This window comes from Rhipicephalus sanguineus, chromosome 4 (genome assembly GCF_013339695.2).
Source record: "Rhipicephalus sanguineus isolate Rsan-2018 chromosome 4, BIME_Rsan_1.4, whole genome shotgun sequence".
Classification (NCBI taxonomy): Eukaryota; Metazoa; Arthropoda; class Arachnida; order Ixodida; family Ixodidae; genus Rhipicephalus; species Rhipicephalus sanguineus.
The window spans coordinates 41,561,003-41,585,495 of NC_051179.1; the positions used below are offsets into that span (position 1 = coordinate 41,561,003).

At 47.1% G+C, this 24,493-nt stretch overlaps 1 protein-coding gene across 1 annotated transcript in view; it reads left to right on the forward strand.

Moving 5' to 3' along the window:
- The first annotated feature begins 7,593 nt into the window (after positions 1-7,593).
- Positions 7,594-24,493, forward strand: part of LOC119389815 (putative cyclin-dependent serine/threonine-protein kinase DDB_G0272797/DDB_G0274007) — a 105,193-nt gene continuing 88,293 nt past the window's right edge. The window contains exon 1 of the mRNA XM_037657208.2: positions 7,594-7,775. The gene's annotated coding sequence lies outside the window, so the exon portion shown is untranslated. The remainder of the gene's footprint in view (positions 7,776-24,493) is intronic.

The window sequence follows — 24,493 nt, forward strand, 5'->3', positions numbered from 1 at the left end:
AGGAGGCATGAAGGTTCATCACAGCGCCTCTCTTTAAGTCAAAGTATGGGACAGACATTGCGTCCCCCCCCCCCCCGCTTTTATTTGACTAGGGGGGCTGCCGCCCCCCCCCCCCCCCCATTCCGCACGCCTATGTGCTGTGGTACAAGAGCACCGCTTCAGTTAGTTTATTAGACGTCTGTTCTGCATCTTGTGTTTATTTACTATTCGGCGACGTATTTCTTACTCTTTTTTTTTTAACTCGGTGAATTAAGCAGTTTAATCTCTACTCCCAAGAGAAAAGTAAAGCGAGTTAAAGAGGGAAGGTTACTTACATATAAAACTGCATGTCGCCGTGTAATATTCATTTCGCTATCACCACCCACCGCCTTTATGCGCTCAGTTTTTTGCTTCGCGCGGCAGTTTTCAACAACTTCCGACCACGGTCGATGCTTAAGTATAACATTATAACGCCAACGCTTGCAAATTTCGCGTCAGGTTTTCCACGAGTCCTCCGTTAGCAGTTAGCCATTGTAACGTTGTGAAATCAAAGAGAAAAGAGAGAAAAAAAAAACACTGAGGCGGAGAAAGTATAATGCTTTCCCCCGCTTAGCCTGCATAATTTACAGCATCCTTAGCGGCTAGCAAGATTGTGCACGGCGACACGCTGCTGTGCACATTCTCACACCCAGCCAGTATACAAGTATTGAAATGGAGCTTACGCCAAGGAAAACTGCAAGGCAAGCAAAAAAAAAAAAAAAGAAAGCCGGCGCGTTGTTTTCCGACTCCTTGCTGTCAGCGAAAAGACTTTCGCGTGAGAGATAATTAATTTTAATCTGTCGTCGCACGTTTGTAGGAGCGGTGTTGTTGCGTCGTGTTTCTCACGCATTCTCTCTCTCTCTCTCTCTCTCTTTCTACCGCTTTTTTTTTTTCTGACGATAAGATTTTGTCGCTCGTAGTCGAAAGACACGGTGCTCTGTTCTGGACGACACAAGCCTTGTGACACGTCCCTGTTCGCTCAGTACAATTCCTGATTTATGACCACCTTTGTATATGCATTAGTTCGGTACAGTGTTGCCGGAAGGTGCGCGGGCACCCGACTCGGATGAAGGATGGCAACACATAATCAAAATATTAACAAAGTTAAAACAACGTGCATGATGACGACGAAAGAGAGAGAGAACTCCAACTAAGTAGCGCTGTAATGTGCATTGTTTTCTTTTTTTTTTTTCAGTCGACGTTGTTATAACAGTGCTACAATGTTAGGCCAGCCGGTCCAGCGATGTACACGGCTAAGTTATTGAAACGCCGACTTCTGTCTGGTATAATTCAAGAGGATGTTATTATGTGTGCGTTCGTTGATAGATGTAATAATCGCGCACGAAAAGTACTAAAAGATGTATCCATAGCCATCCTTATTTGGTTAGCACCTTTTCTATATTTTATTTCATTAAAATTAAGTAATGAATTGTTGGAAGATGGGCGCGGACATAATTACGACGGTACGTTGGTCTACGGGTGGGTATGCTGTACAGAACTGCTGATGAGATCTTAACCAGACATTTTTTGTTAACTGTACGTTATAATTCATAATTATTAAACATTACTTTTTATCTAATGACGCTTATGTAGGGTAAAGTGATAATAAACTGGCAATACCAAGTAGTGATTAACTCTCATAAGTTCCCAGAGTTCTTTTGTGAAGTTTACAGTCCGCCAGTTGCCAGTAGACGATGCTTTAATCTGTGGTGCCGCCGAAGAGTAATTAAACGATAATATGGTTAGAAAAATAAAGGTTCCACTATCCTCAGCCGCGTTTGAGGGAACACAGCTCAGGGAGGGGAGCAGGGCGATAAAAGAAATGATTAGAGGAGCGAGGAGCGGAAGTCCGCACGGTGGCAGACATCCGGAGCGGGCATCCGCACGTCTGCCATGTGCGGACGCCTGCTCCGCAGGTCTGCGATCGTGCAGATGCACCTCAGTCGGGCGTCCGGCAACTCGATTGATCGAGCGACGAAGTCCACGTTGTTAGGTATTTAAAAGTGTCATGAACCACCCCTCTTGCTTGGCGCAAAAAACACATACAGCGGAGAGCGGACGCTTCGGTGAACAGCTCAGCCAAACCTTCAAGTCGTGCGCAGCGAGAAGAGTTCACAAGCGGAGCGCGAAGTTGCCACTTTCTCAAGCCCCTTCTCTTCATACAGAGGTCCGTACACTCTCATTGCGGAATGCTGTCATACGGCAGATTTTTCGTCATACAGCAGATTGCTACTATTGGCCGATAGCTGGCATAATTAATAATAATATCTGGGGTTTAACGTCCCAAAATCACGATATGATTATGAGAAACGCCGTAGTGGAGGGCTCCGGAAATTTCGACCACCCGGGGTTCTTTAACGTGCACCTAAATCTAAGTACACGGGCCTCAAACATTTTTCGCCTCCATCAAAAATGCAGCCGCCGCGGTTGGGATTCGATCCCGCGACCTTCGGGTCAGCAGTAGAGCGCCATAACCACTAGACCACTGTGGCGGGGGAGCTGGGATAAGCCAAGAGTGGCATTTGGATCAGATGCGCTTCTTGACACGAGGTGCCAACACGTGCCGCGCGCCGAGCTCTGTATATAGCCTGCTGACTTTACACAGTTGCAACACTAGCGCGCATCGAAACCACACTGGAAGAGCGTGGTCGCGTTTCATGAGGCGAGTTCACGGTCATGACGCGCGTGTGACGTGGCTTCTTTCCCCCGTGTCGTCCCGCCCCGTGTAGCTTCCAGCGCGCTCGTCGGGACGAGAGAAGAGAGAAAGGGCTTAAAGCGTGTGACAGATCTCTGTAAATACGCTCGTTCTTGGCGGATTCGAAGAAAATTTTGCGGCGATCGATTCGTGAGGCAATTAACTCCTATGCTGAGGTCAATCCATTATTACTTGGAAACGTGTCGCAGGGCCCCCTTTTAGGACGTGAAATAGGCCTACGTATTGGAGCGTTAGCTTATAGCCCCTCTCGCGGTCATTTCTCACTCCGGGCTTCTGTCTCTCTCTCTTTCTCTCTTACGTTTGTATCCGTCCACATTCATTTTTGTTTCTTTGCTCTTTATAATTTACTATCATATTCACATTTCTTACGAATGGTGGAGCAGCTGGGAGTGTTGACCGAGAATCCGACAAACACGTAGCGTGCACCAAACGTAATGAGCAACGCCGCATCTTCCTTCTACACCGAATAAGTAATTAAGTTATTAAAGCGAAAGCCTTAGATGCCTCATCAAACGCGACAATTGACCGTCGGCGGCGGCGTCAACACGGGTGAGGCAGAAAATCATCACGTGATGACGTCACCTCATGACGTCACATATTGCCGGAACTTGTGACGTCATCATGCGGAAACTCGTGACGTCATCATGGTGCCACACAACGTGAAGTCGCATGATGACGTCAGCACATGATAGCGTCGCTTGGTGAAAGGTGGGGCCGATCACGGAGGCAATGCAAAACCAGGTGAGTTGCAGGGTGCTTGCTGTGCCTCCGATCACGGAGGCAGTGCAAAACCAAGTTAGGTGGGGAAAGCTTTCGGAGGGGGGCGGGGGCCGATCAGTACATCCACTGAGAAAGAAGACGGCTTTCGCCTTCGAGTCGTCTCGCATAAGGAATCCTATGGGTTTTTTGCAACAAACAACGCAGTCGTGCCACATTTCCTCATTTACGAAGTGATTAACTTGCCTTTAGTAACCATAAACATCTGAATATATGACCCGCCATTCGGTGATACACACCGCGCAGCAGAATAGAGGTTTCGTTACAAAACCTTAATGAAATATCCATACCCGGCGCGTGGGGATTCCGGTATTTTTTTTAGCATCTTTGATTTATAATTGACGCTTTACAAGAAACAGCCTGTTTCACAGCCTGCACTCAATAAATTGACCGGCGCGTGCCGCCTATGAATCTTACGTCGTATAGCGCTTCGCTTTGTGTACTACTTTATAACGCGCCAGTTTACTCGATGCCCTGGTCTTCGGGGAGCGAAATCGCGAAATATTTTATGCGCGCCCTCATTCACAACACTTAGAAGGAGTGCGCGCGCTATCCCCATGCATGGCCCGTATTTCAAAATGTTGCTCCTGTTTCTGAGGCGCATGCGAAGCCGCGACGCACGTGTGTGTCACGAATTAATTGCAAGAAAGGACGAACTAAAACACACATTTCACGTAAAACAAGCAAACAAACAAAAAAACGTTTTGAGAGTAACTCGAAGGAGCGCGAGAAAGACGCGTAGATAGAAATAGAAAGCGAACACAAGAGCACGAGCCCTCGTGTTTTATGCTTCGCTTGTTCCGCGGTCTGCGTCCTTTTTTTTTGTTTTTTCTCTTTCCTCCGAAGCGAACTGCCGTCATAATATTGAAACAGCGAGGCGCAGTTCGGTGATAAAAAAATTAATTACCCGCCTAATGAGATTTTTGACACTTCGCGCACCTGCTTGCATTGTCGGCTCGGCGGCTTCTTTTTTTTTCTTTTTCAAGTATTCTAAAGAAATAACCAAAGATAAGAGACTCGACGAAGGCGCGAGAGCTGTGTTGACAATTCATTAAAGGGGATATTCTCCTCATTTCTACACTAATGTATTGTCTGCCTCGCCCACGCCCATCTAATGCAGGCATTATATTGTGGTTATAATCTTATTAATGGCACCTGCGCTTATGAAAGCATCTCCCTTGCGGTCAAGCTTTCCACGTTGTGGGTTAAAAACCATTGGTGGGACGCACAAAAAATATAAATGTCCGGTAGTAATGTCTAAAAAGGGGCCGTTATTATTTATCATTTGTTTTGCGTCTTTTCTTCGCCAACGTTCTTTTTCGGGGTTTTGTTTATTTCCGTAGGGCGTTGTCTTGGTCAGTGCGTGCGGTGAAATACAACTACAAAACAAAAAAAAGAAGAAAGAATATCCGGAGGAGGGAGAGGGCGCTGACCCTTTTGCGCCCCTTTTGACGAGTCACGTCACGTCCTTTTCACTGGGCTCATTTGGCGCTCCCTCACCAAGATGGCGGGCTTGGTGGGTGGGATGATCGCATAGCCGAAACTGCCTCTTTCCTCCCTCCTTCTTTCTCATTACCCCTTCACCGCTCGTTTCATTAAAGTGACGCTAAAGTGAGACGCTAAACCAGTGTAGTCCGATAACTTATTCTTTGATAGCTCAATCGTCGTGATTTTCGCTGACATGTGCTCATTTTTTAGAGAAGAAAAATTAAGTTCAACGTTTCATCTTTTCCGTCATTCATTTCGGTCACATTGTCCTAAATAGTGACAATTTTCAGTGGTCACGAGCACCGAGTGACACTTCTGTCTCTCTGGTTGCCATGGTAAGCTGCCATGGGAGACAGAGAGAGAGAGGGGGGGGGGGGAGATACAGCATCCGATAAAAGGCAGAGGATAAGATGCGTAGCAGTCCGGTTGGGTATTCGGCACTCGAGAATGGGATGTGGCTAGAAATGATGAAGAGAAAATCTACACTGCCCGACCGCTTCGGATTTGTGACTGGCACGAGCACCGAGTGACTGTTTCTCTTCCAATCGTATCCGGTCGAGCCCTTACTTCCGACAGGGCTTGTTGCTGTGCTAGTTGGTTCATTACTCTAGGAAAACAGGTATGACGTTAAAAAGACGGGGACGAAGTGAAGACACGAAACGACACCCGTGTTTGTCGTTTCGTGTCTTCACTTCGTCCCCTTCTTTTTAGTGTCATACCTATTTTCCACTTGCTTCCAGCTTTTCGAACATTCATAAAATGTCTCCTAAAAAAATAGAAATCGATGGTTCTGCTTCGAGTTAAGAGTTATATCGGATACGTATGATATCGGAGTAATAACTTTGCTTAAGGACCATTGAACTATCAGGATAAATTAATGAATTAATTGATATAGCTTGTTGAAAGGTTGTTAGCGGCTGGGATCGTTGCGGCACCTGTCGGAGCAGATCTCAACCACGCGCTTCTTTCTGCGTGGCCTCCGAGATCCGCTCCGGCAGCGCGACGAAACACCCAAGAAATACGCCAGAGAACGCTTACGCCGAGGTTCCGAATGCCACTACCAGACACACCTAAGTCAAATATAAGGATCGCCTCCAGAATTGTTTCAGCCAACACTAAGAAAAGCACAGGAGAAGGCGTATGCTCCCGCGAGACGCTCATTAAATTGCTCTGAATTTCTCATTAGACTGCATTTGTCCGCACTCCTAAAGCTTCCTGCACCTCCTCCGGTGCTGCGATGCCTCCAGAATCGGCCCTCCTTTGACAAAGCGACGAAGTCATGTGCTGACTCATCAGATTGTGCCATAACGTGGCGTCATGATACGATGCCATTGGTGACGCCGTGTGACATTTTTCTCACAATCGTTTTTGTGTGTTTCTGTGAGGTCACGTGACCTCTCTCTTTCTTTCTCTCTCTGAAAGTGGTTACGTTAAGTGTATGGCTCCCTCGGGAAATAATGTGAATCATTTTCTACTGCCCCTAGAAGACGCCGTCATAATATATGACGTCATGGCTTGTTGGCGCGGAAACTGCGGGGCGGCATCGTTTCACGTTCTTCTGTTGCATCTAAGCTCTAGCCCATGCGATCCCGGGGAGCGGGAAGTTGGGGGAGGGGGTGGGGGGGGGGAGGCGGGTACTCTGGGCGGTTCGCGTCCGTATGCATACACAAAAGTACATACAGCACGTATCACTCCTATAATAAGGCGACTGGCTTTCTAGAAGATTTCACCTAAAATCGTTTGCGTCGATAATCGTCAGAGATGGTTTCTGATCAATATATTTTTAGGCGAAAGTCTTATTTGGCTCGTTAGTTAAAAAAAATCCGGTGTCCACCGTCGGCGACGTGAACACGAATGGCACCAAAAGTCGTATGACGTCAAGGACACATGAAATGGTGCTAAGGGCCAAAGAATCAAACGTTAATTGAGGTGAACTAAATGTAATTAAAGGCGAATTAATGGGAATAACGTGTGAAGTAAGAGGAATAAACGGTGAATCATTTGTGAACTGAAGTGAGTTAAAGGTGAACAGCACGTGAAATAAAGTGAATTAAAATTGAATCACATGTGAAATAAATGAATTAAGGCTCAACCACATGTGACATAATGTGAATAAAAGGTTAATCACGTGTGAAAAAAGGTGAAGTAAAGCGAATAAAATGTGCATTAACGGGGAATTAGCAGCGAGAACGTCAAAATAATTTAATCAGTGTCTCGTGAGAGCTCTCTTTAGCGCTAGCTAAAGAGACCGTCAACTTTTGCAATCATCATCACGATATTATCTTTTCAAGTGGCAAAACTGCACGCACTCTTCAGACTTGTGGATGCCGATTTGCCCTGAATTGTCTCCGCTATTTCTCTTTGCAGATCAGATGTATACGACATTCTGGAACGACAGTCTCCGGAATCGCGCATGCGCTCTTTAAGGAGGTGGTCTTAACAACAATTCAAGTCTTGATGCCTCGTGGTCCCGTCGGGAAGAAGGGGGAGGGGAGGTCCCGACGGCGCGCCGTGGCGCGCCGTGCGGTGGCGGCAGTCGCTGCGGCGGCGTGGCCCCCTCTGCCGGCGTGGTTTCTTATCGATCTGTCCGCCTGTCGTCCGCGCGTGCTCGTCTGTCGACCGCTCAAATAGGCTCGTCAGAGCCCAGCGCAGCTCAGAGTCGGCCCAGGTGCTGATTGAAGGCGACGCGCGCACTCCCAACGCGGACCACGACGACGCCTCCGGCGGCCTACCGGCAACAGCAGCAGCAGCAGCAGCAGCGGGACCGAAGCAACAGGTAAGCCGGTGCTCCCGCACGTTCGCTCGTGCCTCTGCACGTGCACTGTGTTGCGTGAATCACGTGGTGCCAGGACCTCTAACCTCCGATGACTAGAGAGATAAGAGGTGTAGGTTCTTTAATGTAAGTACTGGAGAGCTTTGCCCATGAATAAACTTGAACACATATACAGCAGGGATGCGCGAAAAAAAAAAAAAACACGGACGAATAAAGGCAATTAATTGCACCGAATCAGCGCCTTTCTTTGTACGTGTTTTCATCGCGCCGCCCTGCTATATGTGCTCAAGAATGCACCAACTAGCTCAAACAAGAGATTTACCACCATGGAGACACGCCTTTAGCATGCCGCTCCAGATGGACGTATGTTGAAGTACGAATTCTTGTTCTGAAACTGACACTTCTTAACTTGTTCATGTCATGCGAGCTAACGGCTCTCTTCTCCAACCACTAGAGGGATAGAGATAGGTTCTTTGCAGTGACTAAGGGAGAGGCTCGCCCATCGGCACGCCCGTAGCATGCTACTCCAGATGGACGTATGATGAAATATAAAGTTATGTCCTGAAGCTAACACCTTCTTACTATGGCCACGTCATACGAGCTACCGGTTGTGCCCGCTAACGACTAGGCAGGTGGTGATAGGTTCTTTAGGACGTACTTCAAAGGATTGCCCAGCGACACGCCTGTAGCACGCTACTCCAGGTGGACGTACGAAGTGATGTCCTCAAACTTAACACTTTCTTGTTTTGGTCATGTCATGCACGAACTAACTGCTATGTCATCCGGCGACTAGAGAGGTAGAGATAGGTTATCTGACGAGTATACGGGAGAGGTTCGACTAGTGGCACGCCTGTAAGCGTGCTACACCGGATGGACGTCTAATGAAGTATGAAGCAATGTCGTAAAAACAAAACTTTGTCACGTTGGCTGTGTCATGCAAAGCTGCGGACCCGATAGGGAGAAATTTATTGTAACCAAAGGGGAAATTAATATAAAAGTATGGTTAGTAGGTACTCTGGATGCCACGGGGAAACTTCTAGGCGAACTTAAAAAACTAGTCTTGAAAATGGTCTCACTGCGGCATTCGTGGTATGACCAGGAGTCGTCAGTGACTGTGTGGTACTTAAAAACAACAACTCCATAACCAGTGCGGGACAATTACAGTATGCATACACAAAACACGTCAAAACACGAAACAAACTAAAGTATATCAGTGCATGAAGTCCAAAAGGCGTTTTTTTTGGTGAACTGGCAGAAGTGTTTTTGTTCGAGGGATGAGAACCCCGTCCTTAGCTCGAGATCACTGTCTTTTTTTTATGAATGTTGAGTGCTGACCATTAAGGGTCTTGTTTCTAGATTTAATAGCCTGCAATTAAGAGCACATTATGTGGGCTGCGTCTTCACGTTATACGACGGCGACTAGTCGACTAAATGAACGTTGCAGTGCCGCTTGACGTTGCTATACTGGGATACTGTTAGCCCGTCAAGCTGGCACTTGCTTTTCTCGGGCGGGGTCCTCTCCCCCCCCCCCCCGTGTCATTAATTATATGTCACTTCGAGTCAATCACTTTGATATCTCGCCCCCCCCCCCCCCAAAAAAAAAAAAAATTCACGGCACTCACACCTGAAATACTGCACCTGTCACGCATAACTTATATCTTCACATTTTTTTTTTCCTTTAGAGTTCTCTTGATTTGATGCAATGGTTACAAACCGCGCTTTGTCACAAGGCACTGCACGAACGTAGCAGATGTTTGTTGATTTGGTCATCGTCACATAGAAAGTCATCGGGAAGCTGCGAAGCGCGCAGACATTTTGCGTCTCCTTATCAAGTCTTCTTTCTTTTTTTGATAATTTGAAGTGGATCTGACGCTAAATGGACCAATACTTCGAACGCGCTGCCTCAATTTGCACTTTGACCCGCCGCGGTTGTACTAGCAGTTGTGGTGCTTTACTGCTGACCCGAAGGTCGCGGGATCGAATCCCGCCCGCGGCAGCCGTATTTCGATGGAAGCGAAATGTCAGAGGCCCGTGTACTTAGATTTAGGTGCGCGTTAAATAACTCCAGGTGGTCGAAATCTCCTGTGTCCTCCACTACGGCGTCTTTCACAATCATATCGTGGTTTTGTGACGTAAAACTCCGACAATTATTATTATCGTTTTACACTGGACTTGCATGTATTTTTGCTTCGTCGACCGGAATCTCGCGTGATCAGTAGACTGACTCGCGAGTTTTTTGTTATCAATTGCTTTTTGCTTATCTGGATTTGCTCGCAGTCGAGGGTGGGAGAGGAGGTTGAAGGTGCTACGTAATAAGTTTCCGAGATAACGATATTAATTGTTCCGGAATAGGCCATAGTTTGCAACACAGGAATTGAGGTTCACAGTCTGTTGCTGCATTACGGCCCATATCTCACGGCGTGACGCCCCTTGCGCTCGGCTTATCTCCGAAGGCGTAAAAAACGAATTGAATTCTTAGGTTAATTAACGTTCCGAAACCACGATATGATTATGAGGCAGCAGGCCTCAGTATAATATGAAAAAAAATCCAACAATACGTGGGTATAGATTGCAAAAGTGAATAAATAACAATTTTTAATGGCAGGGAGCAAAGTTTATCATTACAGGGTAGCTTTAAAAAAAAAGACATTGTAACACATTTTTGAAATTGAGATAGGTTTGCGAGAATTGTGATGATCTTGCTAATTGTCTTGTACAAGCAGCAACTTAACCCCTTGAGGCTCAACGTCCACGTATGTGTACGCAACTTGTTTATGCCAGTTCTTTGGATAAGTGGCCAATAAAGAGCAAGACGCATTACTCGTAGGATGAATTGAACCTTCTGCATAATCACCGTGACTCAGGCACGTAGGCAAGGGGGGGGCCCGGGGGGCCCGGGCCCCCCCCGAAATTCGTCCGGCCTTCTATACTCCCGGAAAACTTTTGTTTTATTTTTGCCATGGAAATACTTTTTTTCGGACAGTTAGGCCTTGGGCCCCCCCCCCCCCCCCCGAAAAAAAATCCTGGCTACGTGCCTGCCGTGACTTTATACTTAACCTCGATGTGCTAATTATGCCTGCAGCCGCCACTTCAGTGAAGCCACTACCATGTTCGACGGCTCGGTCGACGTGCCGCGTTCCAAGACCAACGTCAGAAATATCATTTTTCTTTGCTCTAGATGAACACAACCAAAAACAAATTGCGCATGCACTTCGAGCCTACGATTTGCTTCTTTTCATGAACAAATGGAGCGTGACTGACTTCAGAATAATCAAATATTTAATTACATGCTGAAAAGGGTTAACAATAACATCAAATATTTAATTACACGCTGGAAAGGGTTAACAATAATATCTGGGGTGTTACGTGCCAGAAAACACGATATGATTATGGGGCACGCCGTAGTGCGGGGCTCCGGAAATTATGGTCATCATGTGTTCCTTAACGTCTACTGACATCGCACAGTACACGGGCCTCTAGCATTTCGCCTCCATTGAAATGCGACCGCCGTGGTCGGGATACGCTTATAAGGGTTAATTACTACAATTCGCACAGATCAACAAATTATTTTCTTTCTCGGAATGTAATTGTTAGTGTCTCAGAATTACATTGTGCGAATTTGCAGAAAGTCGTTCGTAATCGCGTCTGAGGGTGGCAGTGGGGAAGGTCATTCCAGTCTTTAGATGCTCGGCAGAAGAATGCGGTTGAAAAATGTGGCCCTCGACTGCTGACCCGAAGGTCGTGGGATCGCATCCCGGCCGCTGTGGCCGCATTTTCGATGGAGACGAAAAATGCTTGAGGCCCGCATACTTCGATTTAGGTGCACGTTAAAGGGCCCCTCACCAGGTGACATATCGAATTTTAGTTAGACATTGTAAGTTGTTGCGAGCCCAATAAGGAGCATTATGCCACAAGAATTTTTCTAATCGGTCCGTTAGAAGCCCAGAAAAACAATAATTTCTAGCGGCGCGAAACCATGATGCGAGGAGGCGAGCTGCAAATCCTTGCCGCTCGCCCCGTGTAGCCTTGACAAGCCAAATCCCTTCCCTGCCCTCTTCGGCACGCGAGCAGGAGGATCACAAAACGCCTACGCATGAGCACGTCATGCGCACACAATGTCACGAGCGCATGACGTGCCCGAACCAGCCCGAGCCCCCGAGACGCGAGCGGTGTTGTGGCGGCGTTCTTTGCGCTTCGTCTCTGCAAGTTATGCCGAATGCGGCCTCGCCGATCACTTGGCTTCCAACCTATTACTGAGCCCGAAAGCTCAGTCGTACGGACGCGAGACTAGCGGTGTGCCGCATGAACATCTAGTTAGACGCGGGAGAATAAATGAGCCTAATGAGCGCTGGAACGCGGTGGAAAATTAGTTTCGTTGTAAGGGGTAGCGTCTGCACGATGCGCAAAGCGCGAGAACACGAACGCGTGCGAAACGGAGGTAGATTAGTCTCGAATCTCGCTGCGATTCGCAGTAAAAATAAGAAAGACAACGCACACATTCCGTTTGTGTGTTTTATTATTACTCTCAAGTTTTATTCATCTATTTAAGCAACAAATTACACAAACTACACGTTGTGTCGAATATTTATCGCAGTGTCACGTGCTACTCTTGGCGACGTCAGAGCACAGTCGTCTACGTAAAGGACCGACGTCACAGCACTAACATCTACGTAGGGCCATTCTCTCATGTACGTCATCCCCTCATTCTCTGGGCGCGCGGCCGCGAGAAGAAGGGCAAGCAGCGTTCAGCTTGAAATTTGACCCATTTCTGCGGCGCGTAGCGTTGCAAATTTTGGCAGACGTGATCGTGAACGCCCAGTGTATAAATTGCGCTCGTCAGCTCAAAATTGTCAAACCTGGTGAGGGGCCCTTTAAAGGACCCCTGCAGGTGGTCGAAATTTCCGGACCCCTCCACTACGGCGTCCCTCGTATAATAATATCGGGGTTTTGGGACGTTAAAGTCCAATAATTATTATTATAAAATGTGATCGTATTCGAGCATAGTCGTGACGGAGAGAACACGTATAGCGTCATAAAGGGTTAATCCTTTTAGACGCTATGTACACAATTGTGTACACCACTTCTTTTTGTTATTTGTATCAACTAGGGGCTAAGAAAGAGCGAGATATATTGAGCTTTGGATGAATTGAAGCTCCTGCATAATAAATTTGTCTTCATTTAACTTTATTTTGCAGTGTGCTGTTGCACATGATGATATTGCTGAAGGCACTACCACGTTCGAAGAGTCGTTAGACGTGCCGCTTGCTGGGAGCCATGTGAAAAGTATAATTTTTCTTTGTTAAAAATGGGCATGGCCAAAAACGAATTTGCACTATATTTGTAGCCTGAGATTTCATTCTATTTACGCCAAAACAGAGCGTGAATGACTTCTGGATAAATAGATATTTAATTACAACTCAATTAAAGATTAGTTACTAAAAGAACTCATAAATTAACATATTATGACATTATTTTTTGTTGCAATAGAATACTGAGTGCCTTGAAATAACGTTGTATCGAATTGAAGCATTTACACAAGTTTTTCCATAGGTGGCGTCTGAAAGGGTTAAAGAGGGAGGGAGCAGCGATTCGGTGGCGGTGATATGATAGAAGCGATCAAACAGATTATATTATCAGTTATGATACGCTGCTGTCGTCGTATACACATGACGAATGAACGATCCTGGCGGCTGCGAATGGTACAACAAGATTGCGTTTGTTTACGTAACTTGAATGCTCCTGATCGAGAAAGCAGACGACGACACACGAAGAAGGCTTAGGAACAGACGCACAGCAGACGACATACGTATCAAGGTCGATTAAACAAGTATAGAAGAAAAAAGATGGCCTACAGTTGTGCAGAGGCAGAACATTGGAACAAAAAAAGAACTGTTCGTTTTCAACATCTGGTGTTCTATTTCCAGCGCCGTCGGCGAATGGAGCCTCCGCGCATCTCACACATGAATCGCTCAGCCGGCGCGACGGATAATATAAAATCCAGATAGTCGAAAGAAAAGTCCGTTGTGCCGTACTACACATAACATACGACTTTTTTTTAAGGTTCCATCATCGTGCATTTCCGATTCTGTTGCGATTTAGTTCGACTTTGCGTTCGAGTCTTTCCTCCCCTCAGTAATGACTTTTTTATGCTGTCCGCAAAGCTTTTCGATAGCTGCTGCGTACTTGCGTACTTGTGCTCCTAACTTTTTTTTTTTTAAAGTAAAACCACGTTCGACGAATGCCGGAAAGCTGTTTCTATGCTGGTTATGTATAAAGCCTTTTGTACCCCAGAAACCCCGCAGAGTCCGCAGCTCAAAGTTCCTGCACAATATGGACAGAATCAGCCAATCTAACGATTAGTCAATCAATAAATTCACGCTCTACCAGCTGTAACTAGTTCACATACGTGGGAACTAAATTGACGTAGATCATGCCCCATCCTGTGCCTACTAGGAAATCGATAAGAAAGGCTTCTCTAATGCACCTCCGCGTGCCTGGTAGATAGCGATAAGAGCCCTCGGTAATGCGAGCGTCCCCATTTTTATTGTCCGGTCAACTCATTGGTCATCGCAGGAGAAGCCTTGACCTTCCCGGGCGCCCTGCGGTATATAGAGTACACGGTCATCTGATAAGCCGCTTGCTGCGACGCCGAACTTTTAATGCATTCCGATTGATTCCTGCAGCGCCCCGCATTCGTTTCGAATCGCGTGATCTTTTCGAATCTCGCAGCGAGCGCGCCGTTCGTTCGCAACGCGCCGCCACTGTCGATTTGGCGTCACCCGAAAAAAACAAAAAAAAAAAAACAAATCGATCTACGAGTGTTTTTTTTTTTACTTCTTCCCTCGGTCCCTAATGTGTTCGACGCGTGCATAACGAATCATGTACCGCCGTCGCACGAAACAAAAACAGCCCGCAAGGTCCATAACATACATACATACATACATACATACATACATACATACATACATACATACATACATACATACATACATACATACATACATACATACATACATACATACATACATACATACATACATACATACATACATACATACATACACGCACACGCGTTAACGAAGACAGCATGCCGCTTTCATCCTCCACTACTATATGGACTACAAATCGATAAACCATGAAGAAAAAAAGTGGCGCACGAGAGGTGGTTTTTGCAAAGCACGTAATTAGGTAAACTCGCGTCTATATAATAGCTATAATGTTTCTACAATGAAAACCCAATTGCTTGACAATGCAACTTGTTACTTATTCACCTGTGCACATAAGAGACTCGTTACCGTTGCACCTTAACGAAATTCGTATGCAAACACGTACTTCGTGTGTTCGAATAGAAACGCCAAAGAAAACGAGTGTTTGCACAAATTGATAGTTGATAGTATCAGTTCGTGCAAACGCATGAAGCGCTTGTAATTGTACAGTTGCGTGGGTGACTGTGTTCTCAAGAGCGTTTCTTTTTGAACTCATGTTACCGAAAGAACGTTGTTTCCTCTTGTGATTGAAGTCATTAGTACGCTTTTGTTTGCCTCTAGCAGTGCGTGCGCGCGCTCGTGTGTGTGCGTGTGCGTGTTTGTATGTGCGTGCGTGTGTGCGTGTGTGTGTGTGTGTGTGTGTGTGTGTGTGTGTGTGTGTGTGTGTGTGTGTGTGTGTGTGTGTGTGTGTGTGTGTGTGTGTGTGTGTGTGTGTGTGTGTGTGTGTGTCATGGCCCTGCGTGCAGGCTGTGTTTGTCCCCATAGAGGAAAGCCTTTTTAAAATAACGCAGGGGTAGACCGTATTGCCCTGAGATACAGCGGGATTAAACCAATTTAAAAAATTAATAAATAGGGGACATTTCTCGAAGTGCATTTCGCAGAAAGCCAAATTAAAAAGAAATGTTTAGGGGAGCGTAGTCGAAAGGAGGTAAATGTTAAACTTCAGGCTGATTAAATGTCATAAAGTAAGTTATAAACAACAATTATCATTTACTCATTTACTTCCTCCCAATTGTTTAGGTAGTCTGTTAGCGTTAAGCGTTAAGGTGGTGGTTAAGGTAGTGCTAATATATAGTTTATTCGTGTGTTTCTGCTAAGGTGCGCGCGTGTATGTGTGTTTAATCAATCGTCTTAACGGAGATTCTAAGAGCTAGCTCCTTTTCTTCCGTACGCGAATACGGGCTACTGCCGCATCAACAGCCACGTCAGAGAATTTGCATAAACTGACAATGAAAGAACGTACCCCAACGGATCGACATTCGACCGCGTAACCCGATGTCACTTGACCCCGCATAGCCATTGAGCTTGGACGTAATTACTGGCCTCTTCGATCGGCTAAGCGGCCGCAGTGGTCCGCGTGCAGCGTGTTCGTGTCTGACTGCCATCAGAGCGATCATACCGGCTGTATACGTCGTTCAAGAGCAAAACGTCGTTGATTCCCCTCCCAATCACCACTACCACCCTTATAGCACGCGCCTGCCGCGCCCCGACATTGTCGTGAGACGCCCCGTGCACGCACTTGTGTTGTGGTTTCGATCCCGTATAGTACGGTCCCCCCCCCCCCCCCCCCCCCCCCCCCCCCACTGCTGCTAACACACGTGGTTTGACCTCGACCTGAGCTGAGGCGAGCTCTAAATGATGATACCTCCGTCTACCTTGATGGTGCGATGCGTGTTTTGTTGAGACCGTGAATCGCCTGGTGCGGTAGTTCGTTTGTCATTGACCTTCCTTAGCTGACAGCGCTGCGCCTGCGCAGTACAAGCGCGTAAGTTGTTAGTGAAACGCTCGATATGTAATGAGGCCGCATGCGCGGTGTTGTTGTAAACAGCGCGTGATTTGCATGCTTTGAACGTGTATTAGTATATGTTATTCTTTTCATGCAGCGTACTCTCGCTACTTTGATATATATAAGTATTATATATCTTCAGAAACAGGCCCGGTTTCTTACCTTGCTTCATTTAAGTGTATGAATAGCTTAAAGAACATATAGCAGGTTCTGCGAAGAACATTGACTTATACGTTCCCGTTCACTTCAGCGTCTTTTTATGACCCGTAAAAAAAATGTATAAGGTATTTGATGTGCCGAAGCCGCGATATGATAATGAGGCACGCCTCGTTAACTTAACGGCGTGGATGTTGCTATGTGCACCTAAATCCAAGTCCACGGGTGTTTTCGCACTTAACCGCCATCAAAATGTGGCCTCCGTTACAGGGAATCGAACCCGCGACCTCGAGCTTGACAGCGCAACACCCCAGCCGCTAAATGTACGGCAGGCAACGCTTAAACAGAACACGAAAGACTCGACTGGTGCGCTCCAACGTAATGAGCTTTGCGCTAATACGTGCGAGAGCTGCCTTCGAAAACTCTCGGGCTTGCCTCTAATGATATTGAGGAATTAGGTCGCTACGCTGAAGAAACTTCGTGGACTTCGTAATTGAAAATGACGGCTCGTATATACTGTAAGACTGTAATAACTCACGAAGTTGGCGAAAATTACGTTTGTGTCATTACCTATTACAACGCGTCGGCCAACTATACGTTCGCTATAAGCTTCGGCATCGTCATTGCGGGAGCGACCTTCCTTCGACTTTTGGAACTGCTCACCGTGCGTGCGTGCCACCGTGCTCCTTTCTTTCTTTTTCTTTTTGTCGCCTGCATTTTACGCGCGACGTTTCGCGTTCATAACGAAAAATAAACAAACCCAAGTTGATAACTTACTTCTGGGACTCCGTTTCGAAGCACGAAAGAACAGATAGGGTATAGCTGCAATGCCGTTTTGTATAAGTGCATCTCTCGCTCAGTAGGCTCTCTCCGAACCAGAGCAGTGTCCTACACGAACTTTAAGGCATTTGCTGCGCTCGAAATTCATCAGAAGGGCAGGATTTTTCTACTCGGAGGGGGAGGGGGGCGCGTACGACAAGTGAGCTTAAGGGGGAGGGGGATAGGGAGACGGGGAACTTATGCGTTTTGTTTTGCTCTTGGGGGGTGCAAAAGGGAGCAGGTGGTCTGTCTGTCTATCTATCTATCTATCTATCTATCTATCTATCTATCTATCTATCTATCTATCTATCTATCTATCTATCTATCTATCTATCTATCTATCTATCTATCTATCTATCTATCTATCTATCTATCTATCTATCTATCTATCTATCTATCTATCTATCTATCTATCTATCTATCTATCTATCTATCTATCTATCTGATCTCACGTGAGTGTCTGGATAACAGTTGCATTTCTGTAATTTGCAGATAGCACTTCGATCTTTCCTCCTAAGCCGTGCTCAGCTAGTGGACGCACACGCACAACAGACCAATCAAACGCCGATCTTGCCATTAGCGAGCTAGCCACGCTAAGGTCACAGGGGAAAAAAAATCAATACACAACGAAAGCCCTCTACCTATGACGTTGGCGTAAGAAAGTCCATGTACGCCTTGCTCTCAATGTTTCATTTCCCAGAAATGGCATCAGCCAAATGACAGCAGCGCTCAGAGCTGCGTGCCCCTTCCTTCTCGTACCGGCCGGCCGGCCGACCTCAGAGTGCGCATGCGCACGGTCGTATGGCACTCTCCTTTGATTCTCCCGTACTGCACGGACTCTCGGTGCTTGGTTGCCCCGTACGTGAAAGCACCGCCATCGCTAATGGCTGGCACAGACGGCGCTCCATTTCCGAGACGCCGGTGGCAGGCACACCTGGCCTGCCTGAAAAGAATACAAAACACGGTATATATAAGAGCGGAGAGGGTAACCGGGCGCCGTTGGCGAGTGCGCCAAGCGAAGGAGGCGCGCGAGAGAAAAAGACCCAGCGCTCAAAGTTATCGGTGAGCCTTTCGCCGTATACGTGTGTGCCTCCGTATGTGCCGCTTTTCGCCGCCTATAACCAGTGCTTACGTATGGCCCAGTATCTTCTGCGGAAACTTCGACGTAATTAAGCCGCGCATATTACGGCACGAGTCCGCGCGAAAGATTTCCACGCCACGCGTCGAAGTCTTTAGAGACCAATCACCGATGATGGTTGCATTTCTGATATCGTTCTTTGCATTGATTAATTGACTGATTGATCGATTTGCCACTGAATGCCACTGGTTGCCGCTTAGCCTTTGGAGCGGCAACCGTTTTTCACCTGTACTGCCTATTGCCATGGAATTTCCAACATGCCACTAAATCTCAAATGCCATTCGACTCGGGACAGAAAAAGAGCATTCATGCACAGGATCCCTCTGTCTTGTGTCACATTAATTCGTCCTGTGTTGAATCCGCGCTACCCAGTATTTAAGATTCTGAACCAACTAGCCCAGCAACAATTTTTTTTTTATGCCACTAAATCTATTTCCACGGGTGCTTTGTTGGCGTGTGCATCTCTGTGTCGCTCCTCGTTCCGTCTTAGTTCCGCTACGCCAATGACATTTATTAAATGTCACGTAGTTACATTTAACACAGGACCAAGGCTCTCGCTTTATTTTCGTATCATAATGAGCTAGCTCGGTAGAGCTCAAAGGCGGCGCAAAAAAAAAAAAAAAATGTGCCAACCGTTATGCAGGGCCGACTATCGCGTTTCAATCGCCAAGCACTGTACATGTTATACGCGCGAAAGCGCGGCACACCGCGGCACCCTTCCCCCTCCTCCCCCCGGGCTCCATTACCGGAGGCCGGAACCTCTCTTGATGACATCGTTTTCATCGGCGCCTTCTCCGCAGCGCGACCAGCACCCTTTTTGAGGTTGGACCCGCGGCGTCCGGCGCCGAAACCCCCGAGTCGTTAATCTCCCATCGCAGGCCGCTGAAGTTGGCCGAGCGAGTATAGGATAGGTGTCTCGGCTGGCGACGGCGAAGGCGTGCCCAGCGACGACGAAGACCGCGGCTCATCCTTCACCAAGCGGACGAGTGTGGCGGAAGCGGCGCATTTACCGGGCCCAACGTCCCATCACCGCCGCCGAATCGGAAGAAAAGCGGCCGATACACTCCTTCCGCTTCTTTCGTTCGTTCTTTCTTTCTTTTCCTTAGTTTGCTCCGCAAAAATGGCCCCCCAATATTCCTGGAACGGGCCGCCGGGCAATGCGCCATCAAACACAGTTTATATAAGAAGACAAATCGTCGCGTCCTGCGCAAAGAGAGAGAGAGAGAGATAGGGGGGGGGGGGGGTGAGCTCTGGAGCCAGTTCCACGCTGTGAAAAGTGCCGGACAGTGAAGCTGTAAGCGCGCGAATGTGTGTGATTGGCTAGCGAGATTGCGTGCGTCATCGTCATCATTTCGTTGTATTTATTTCTTCAATGACTTCCCCCTCTGGTCACGTGACCGGCATGACGCCTACTACTACTACTACTACCACCACTACTACTACTACTACGACGACGACGACGTCACAGTGTAGACTAAAAAAAAGGGGGGGGGGGGGGGCAGATGGATAGGAGCACTAAAGCGCGTGCTCTTCATGTCGTAGAAAGCAACACTTCACTGCGCGCTTCGTGTGCGCATGAATGTTAAGCTTTTCCTAAATGCACTCCAAGTTCAAAGAGGAGAGAGAGAGTGTGGTTTCTTTCTCGCTGTCACAACCCTTCCTACAGGCGCCATCTCCTCGCCACTTATTTCTTCACGAAACACGTGGGCAATGTCAGCGCACTAGGCGTCGAGCCTATCCGGATTTCTCGCTTTTAGGCTGGCACGCTGCTATCTCCGCTTGAGCAGTCGAAATGACATTGAGGAGAGCTTTACAAAGTGGGCTAGTTGGTGTTCATTCATCTTCAAAAGTGCGCCAAGTTAACACGGACACCGGACGAATAAAATACAGGACACAAGACGTCTTGTGCGCTGTGTTTTATTCGTCCAGTGTCTGTGCTAACTTGGTGCACTTTTAAAGATGAAGCAGTCGAAAACGCACAAAACGAAGGCGAAATCAGTCGATCGCGCACGGTAGTTACGCGAGGCTAGGCAGAACGGACTGCATGGCAAATCAGGGTAGGAGACAATTCACAACTGATATCCTTGGTATATAGATGGACCAATCGAGAGCTTACTTCCTCGTGGCGTCACGTGAACAGACTGTTGGAGCACGGCCACCTGGATCGGGGCGCGCGGCGCCCCGATCCAGGTGGCCGTGGTTGGAGTCACGAAGTGTGCCGAAAAAACTGGAAACGCCAGAAGATAAAGAAACGCGTTCTTTCTTTGTATTTTCAGAGGTTGTTTAGGGGGTCTTTGAGGCATATGCACTGCATGAGAAAGGTGATGGCGCCGAGAGTGAGGCATGTACCCCTCGCACCCCCACCCACCCACCCACCCACTCATCATGTGTACCGGAGAGACAGAGCGTACATTCGGTCTTGCATTGAATTTTGCGCCTCGCATTGCAGTCAGGGGAGTTTGTGCAGTATGTCTTCAAGGGACAAGCATGGCAGTTATAGGACCCGTTCGCGATAGGATCTGGCGAATACATCGCGAGACCTGACGAGAAATTGCGAGATCTAGTGAAGTTTCGCGAGACTGTGTGTGTAAAAAAAGAAAAAAAAAACAAGGAACGCTTCGCAATATATACAGTGAGCTGAATTTAAAACGCGAGAGCGAGCGCATAGCTATAAGCGTGAGCTCTGTTGGCGGTTTTTGAAATTCGCTGGACTGGAGCAGTGGCGCTTCTGAATTCATTTTCCCAACGCAGGGTGAACACACGTGGAGAATTAAGACGAAAAGAAAAAAAAAAGTAGCGGCTATTATACAGAGCTGACTTGACCACCGATCGGTCATTCGGAAAAAAACTCGTTGTATATATAAGTACGAGCGTTGGCTTAATGCTTGTTGAAGTTCACTGAATATTCAGCACATATACAAAGGTATGGACATTTTAGTCCAGGCATTTTAATGCACTATACATTAAATTCTAACACCGCATCCTGCTTCTACATTATGCATGCGCGTGAGTGCGCGTGTGTCTTTCATATCACGCAGGCTTGTGGTGCTGCGAAGTTTCGCATTATAACGCTGAGAAAACGGTATATACAGCGACGGCGAATAAACAACCTTTGTAGCGGTAGACTGCAGAGCGCAAATTAGGTTATGGACAGATAAGTACACACAAAGCACAGGACAAGCGCCAACTCGCAACTATCTTTATTGTGAAACACTTTCCTACATATATAAACTCTACAGCCAGAATGCGCAAGCGCACTGACCATCATATAACCCCGAAGAAGACATGTGCCTTCATTGTTTCACAGAAAGGCCGCGTAGCGTCGAACTCGAAGCCTTGAATGACGTTGCTTGAATAACTTTTGTTTAAGCAATTGCATTACGTTTCAAAAGTAATAGTAATGCAGTCTCATTACCTTCGGACCGCTGTAATTTCTAATGTAATTCAATTACATTTTAGAAATTCTGGTAAAGAGATTAGTAATGTAACTTAATTCCTTTTTAGGCGTAATTTTTCCATATCTGATTAGCTGCTGATCCGATATACGCATGCATATCGATTGTAACGGCAAGTGTAGTCAAGCGGTGCAGTGCCTGTTCGCGCTTCTTCGTGTGGATGGACGATATTAAAGGTGTGAAAATATGCAAATGAGGCCAATATACACGACAGTTACCAAGTCCGTCGAAGTGACTTTTCCAAGATCGTCGACACGAATGAACCGTTTTTAGTATAAATGCCAGATCGAGAACAGTATAGCACCCATGTTGTCTGTCCTTTTTCTGTATCGGAATATTTTTTTTGTGTGTGTGGACGGGCCACTCGTACCTTTAAAAAAAAAAAAAACATTTGCCGCACTGAATTACGATCGCGGGCACATTTTATTAAGGTCACGGTGTTAAATCTAGGCCTGTCATATGCAACTTGCAAGCTATCGCTGCACCGCGAGGAAAACAAAAAGAAAAGTTGCTCGTTCCTCCATAAAGTTCTAACTTCGTAATATAACTTCCGTCTCTCTCGTTGAAAGCCAGCAGAAAACGTCGTGGACACGTATAGCAATATCTGAAATTGCGCGCGGAGTGAGGGGGGGGGGGGGTGGCTACATAAAGGAATACGAGCTCGTGACCTTTCGACTCCGAACCTGTTCTTTCGTACGTTTAAGAAAAAAAGTAAGCGAGGACACGTAGCGTTATTCGGACAAAATAAAATAAAGTTCGAGCACTAAAGCAAATAAAAACGAGAAAAGGACAGTCGTTCGTTGTGTTGTACCACACGTGAAAAACTTCTCGAACACGGGTCGACGCTAAATCCGCGCACGCATTTTCCTCGCGCCGCCCGCGCGACACTCGCACAATAGTGTTGGGAGTGAGAGAAATTGAGTTCGGATCGAATCCGGAGTGGGCCGCGGCCCGCCCGCCGCTTGGCTCCGGCGTCACGATACAATGAATGCATTGGCGCGCACGGGCACGTCCCGCAAACGCGCCTCGCATGTCGCCGTCGATTCTTTTACGCGCCGGTGAGTTCGTAAAGCTGGCTCTGCCGCTCTACTTACTTTAACCTCCCCCTCCCCCCTCTAGCCCTCCTTCTCGTCTCCTCTCTACCTTCATACCAACCTGCGCTCAATAGCAGTCAGTCGCTCGCCGTCGCCGCCCCTTCGTGTTACGCTTCGCCGCATTGACTCTGTGCAGTACGGTGAAGGCTGGTGGCGGACGCGTCGGGCGAGCGCGAAATGAGTTGCGAGATTTTTCGTTAATCCTACAACGCGGCACGGTCGAAGTGACTTCGTAGATGTGGCCAGAAAAGAAAAATGTCAATGCCAGAGCTAACGAAGTAACTTCGTGGAGATGACAAGAAAAATTGACGATTTCAGAGCTTCTTTATTTACACGAGTGGGCCTTTCAAAGCATTAGCCGCCGCGGTAGTCTAGCGGTTATGGCGCTCGACTAGCTTACCCGATGGTCGCGAGGTTCGAATCCCGGCCGCGGCGGCTGAATTTCGATGGAGGCAAAATGCTAGAGGCCCGTGTACTTAGATTTAGGTACGCGTTAAAGAACCACAGGTGGTCGAAATTTTCGGAGCCCTCCTCCACTACGGCGTCTCTCGTAATCATAGCGTGGTTTTGGGACATAAAACTGCAATTACTATTACTGTTAGGGCATTTCATTGAGGGGGAAGGGGTCAAACAAAACAATGGCAAGTACAATGTGATATCATTATGTATGGGTAGTATAATAAGAAAAATATCTGGAATATTACACAATATCTTATAGAGAAATGAAACGAGCGCAGTTAACGTCGCTGTCGTAAAGGTGATAAGTAGATTCGTCTGAAGATAATTTGCATTACGACAAACGACGCGCAGAATCGCAAGGCACCTGTCCCGTCTTACCTTCTACCTCTGTGTGTCGCCTGGTACAGTGCCAGTTATGTTAAGACGACGGGCGTTAAGGATATCTTAGACGAAATCAAGAAGAAGAAATGGGCATGGGCGAGGCATGTAGCGCCAAGGCAAGGTACCCGCTGGCTATCGAGAGTAACAGACTGTATACCAATAGAAGGCAAGCGCACCAGGGGGAGGCAAAACGTTAGGTGGACAGATGAGGTTAAGACGTTCCCGGGGATAACGTTGCCACAACGAGCACAGGACCGGGTTGATTGGCGAAACATGGGAGATGCATTTACCCTGCAGTGGGCGTTGTCGGGGTGATGATGACGTTAAAACGAATTCTGACATCATCATCATTTTTTTTTCTCGTAATCTCTACGAAGTTGCTTCGTTCACGCTGTTTTATGAGAGAAATGCAGAATCTCGCTAACCGTTACCTTCTACGCGTTTTCT